Source organism: Astatotilapia calliptera, chromosome 15 (genome assembly GCF_964374335.1).
Source record: "Astatotilapia calliptera chromosome 15, fAstCal68.1, whole genome shotgun sequence".
Taxonomy (NCBI): domain Eukaryota; kingdom Metazoa; phylum Chordata; class Actinopteri; order Cichliformes; family Cichlidae; genus Astatotilapia; species Astatotilapia calliptera.
The window spans coordinates 1,539,722-1,544,392 of record NC_137436.1 but is presented as its reverse complement, the minus strand read 5'-3'; positions in this window follow the sequence as shown (position 1 = coordinate 1,544,392).

Genomic DNA, 4,671 nt, shown 5'->3' with positions numbered 1-4,671 from the left:
GGAAATGTATAGGGGGCGTGTCAAAAGCAGGTCATAGACTTCCTGTTAGATCTGTATGTAATTATGAAGTACGAAGCCCTGCTGAATGGAAAAATTATGGATTTTCAATAGTGTGTTCATTAGCAAGACTGCACAAGAAAACGTTAGCAAACCGATTACTTCTTAAGGTCTTGTTTTTACTTTTGCATAGTTTGAAGCAGTGCTGCATTTGTTTAATAAGATGGTCACATGCTGCTGCTGCTGATAGGAACCAGTCTAAGAATAATACGCCTGATCAAAACTACCCAAACAGCCTAAATACAGACACAGCGCTGTGTGTGTCTGAGCCATAGACACACTTAAAGCAGCTTTGGTTTTTAAACCTTACAGCTACAACTATTCAAATAACTGTGAATATAAAATATGACTCTAGTGAACCACGGTTAGGTTAAGGTTGTCCAAGCTGTCCCTCAAATGCTGGTGAATGTGGCCCAGAAAAAACTGCTCTACCTTATCCAGGCAATTCAAAAATATACTTTAGCTATTAGCAGTGGCTCATGGTCAGAGTAGCAATTCAGTATACATTACTACCACAGTATACATACTTAAATCTCTCCCTCCTAAATGATGTTCCTCCATCTATTTTCTAACCACGTTATTTTCACCTTCCTCCGTCTCGCCCTCACTTCTCCACAGCTGGTGTTAGCAGCAGCTGCCTCCTGAGGCCTGGCTGCTAGTTGTTGCTGGCTGAGTTGTCAAAAGTACAGGTAGAAGTACAGATACTTGTGTTAAAAAATACTCCAGTAAAAGCTGAGGTACTGATTTTTACTCAAGTAACAGGGAAAAAGTACCGGCTCTGAAATCTACTCAGAGTAAGAAAGTAAAAAGTACTAGCTCCTTGACGGACAATTCTGTCATCCATTTTTATGCACAAGTAACTGGAGCTTCTGCTATATTAATATAATGCAGAAATACCATTAGAAATCTAATCTAACTGGAATTAGCAGTAAAACAGAATTCAAAAAACATATATATTGTAAGTGACTGCAGCAGATCCCAGGAACAACAGAAGAGCGCAGTCCTAGGAGCAGCTAAGATACTGCAGGACACTCAAGCTCCCAGGCCTCTGGTAGAGGACCCGAGCTTGATTTTTTTAGTGGACACGCTGCGATCAGCTGACCTGCTGCTTGTTGTGGATTTATACAACAAGATTCAACAAGATGTCAGCAGATGTTTCACAGCTATCTTGGCTGAGTTCAGTTTCCTACACTGACAGTATACTGTACACTGTCTTTATACTAAACAGTATACAGCTGGTATAATGATTGAATTCAGTGAATGAATCTAAGCATCATTAGCTTAAATATAAATTTTCTATGCTACAAGGTGCAACCAAAGACTGACCTGTGCATCAGTCCAGTCCAGTACTTTGCTTTACTGTACCTTCACCACATTACTGGCCGTATTTTAGCTTAGCTAGCAACACACAAACAAACTGTTTATGTGTTTGCTGATGTTTGTTGAGCTGATAAAAAATGCTGTTGAAATGTTACATGGTGGAAAAGCATCACTCGCTTTATGCTCATTCTTCTTCTGTAGCCCTAGCTAGATGCTGACTGCTGTACTTGCCCCGCCCACTTTAACCCCTGAGTATAAATGCTAACGAGTAGAAAGCGCAGATATTTGCCTTAAAATGTGAGTAAAAGTTGTCCAAAAAATAAATACTCAAAGTAAAGTACAGATACCTGAAAATTAACTATAGTACAGTAGCAAAGTATTTGTAGTACTTTGTTACTTCTAACTGCTGATACCGCAGGTAGTGCAGCAGCACTGACACCAAACATGTCAGTTAATTTGGCACATTGTGCTGCATTTATTCTTAGTTTCTTTTTATTGTTTTCTCTAAACTTTTTCTACAAGATGCGTAAGAGCACAGTGAAGGTAGGGGATTCAATTCAATTCAGTTTTATTTACACAGCACCAAATCACAACAACAGTCACCTCAAGGTGCTTTATATTGTAAGGTCAACCCTACAATAATACATAGAGAAAAACCCAACAATCATATGACCCCCTATGAGCAGCACTTTGGTGACAGTGGGAAGGAAAAACTCCCTTTTAACAGGAAGAAACCTCCAGCAGAACCAGGCTCAGGGAGGGGCGGGGCCATCTGCTGTGATTGGTCGGGAAGGAGACTAGTCACTTTTAGAGGTTTGATTGGGTAATCCAGTGTAAGTAACGACAATGAACGAATGGGCTGCTGTCAGTTCTCAGCGGCCCTTCAAGCTGGCCCATCAGCCAAAAAGGAAAAAGCCCGGTTTGCTAAATTAGCAGTCCATTAGCTTTATGAACCATTTGAACAGTTTCGCTAACTGTCTTTGTTTTACAGTCTGCGTTGAACTGTTAATTGAAGCCCTTTGTGCTCGCATCATCTGCATACATGGGCCCAGAAATTAGAACAACAGCCTGGTGAACTCAGAAGAGAATTGCTAAAGAAGCGCTAACTAAGCTAATCTGCAAATTTGGCTCCGGCCAAAGCTAAAACAATCTGGCACAGTGCAATTCCAAATGAAAAATCGTCCTCATATACTGAACATATTTACTGCACTGATGACATGGCCATAGTAAAGTATGTGTATGTTAGCTTATTAGCCCAGTTTTAATATCTATCTATAGCTTGGACTTGGTCTGTACCCAAAATGTATGTAATCACAGTCTCCTGTAACAAAATGCTTTAGAAGTATTCTCAACTACAGTGGCTTTAGTAGTACAACAGTTATTAATTCAAACCCTAATAATGGTAGAACACTGATCAAACTCTTCAAAAGCTTTCAAAAGCTCCTTTTTTGCTCATCTCTAAGTGACACATTTGGATGTTAATTTAAATCAAAATCAATTCACTAAATCTGCTCGCAATTAAATACCAGTTCCTAATGCCCCGTGAATATGTGGCCTGGGCACCGGCGCTGTGGTTCTATCAATTCAGGTGGAGACAAGTCCCATGTGGCTCATTTCACTCCTGCCTACGCACACACACACCTCCACGTCCAGTTAAAATTGACTCTATTGAGTCGGAACAGCATGCTTTCTCATTGCTTCAGCGCTAATTGGGTTCTGCGCCCTTACTTTTTACATGAAACACATTTTATGGCGCAATTTAAAAAATGTAGAGCTGCGTAATTAGAATGAAACGACAGAATGAGTGGGATCCGTGCCATGACAGCAGCAAGACGAAAAGCCTTTTGTACGCTTTGGGTCGCTCGCTGCCGAGGCAATCGTTTGTCTGAAAAAGACTGAGTGGGTTTGGACATAAACGTCAGATCACCTTGCATTACAATGTAAATATTAGGAGACTTGAACAAGCTCGGCTGTAAAATGTGTTTGGAAGAGTGGATCCAAATGGGGTCATCCATAATTGATTTTGGGCAAAGATGGGGGAAGGAACCACGTGAAGGATAAATAATGATTATCTCTCAGGAACATATGCTGATACTTTCATAAACTCCCTCCAAATGACTTATTTGGCAGTTGTTGTCTTGACCTGTGTGTGCTGTGTAAATGTTCAAACGCTGAGGTGAAGCCAGATGTTTGGCAGACACTTGTGCGCATTAATAAACAGCATGCACGCACATGCTGCGCACGCACATACAGATGCTCGCACACTCCACATTCACACACACACACAGGGTCTCACTTGACATCCTCTGGGAGTCACTGAGGAGGAGTCACTTTTTCCCTCCGTGCTTGTTGATATTTGTCCTGTCAGCTCTCTAAACCGACTGCTGGCTGCCGTACGGACCTCGGGAAAACACTTCAATCACTGCTGCAAATATTTAACTTCTTCAAAAGAAGCTGCATATACTTTCTGCTAATTGAAACTACTGAAAGAATAATAAGCAACAACGAGCGATACAGTAAATCATCCTCGTTGGGTCTTATCAATGCGCTTCTTTCTTCCACAGTTACTGTGTAACAAAGCGTCATTTCTCAGTCATACTCGTAACGTCGCTTTGGCTCAGGGATGTTTTCCTGTAATGCTAATTTTGGTTACCAGCTCTGTCTTGGGGATTTTTGCTGTGTTGGAACAGCTAATTAGCTAGTGACATACTTGGAGCTGTAGTCAGACCGTGAGGGTTTTACCTCAGAGACTGTGTGGATTAGCCGCACTGTACCAACTACAGTTGGAACTGGTTTCTGCTTTTGCAGACCTATTTTTCCCCGTTCTAACAGAATTTATGTAATCTATGATGTAGAGTTATTGATAACTGGTTCTACCATTGGTTTATTACAGAGTAACTGTTGTAAATGGTAAATGGCCTGCATTTGTATAGCGCTTTTCTAGTCCATAGGACCCCAAAGCGCTTTACACTACATTCAGTCATCCACCCATTCACACACACATTCACACACTGGCGATAGCAAGCTACATTGTAGCCACAGCTGCCCTGGGGCACACTGACAGAGTGCTTTACAAAGGTCCTAAGGACCCCAAAACGCTTTACACTTTACACAATCACACACACATTCACACACTGGTGATGGCAGCTACATTGTAGCCACTGTGGCTGTGGCTGCACTGGGGCGCACTGACAGAGGCGAGGCCGCCGGACACTGGCGCCACCGGGCCCTCTGACCACCACCAGTAGGCAACGGGTGAAGTCTCTTGCCCAAGGACACAACGACTAAGACTGT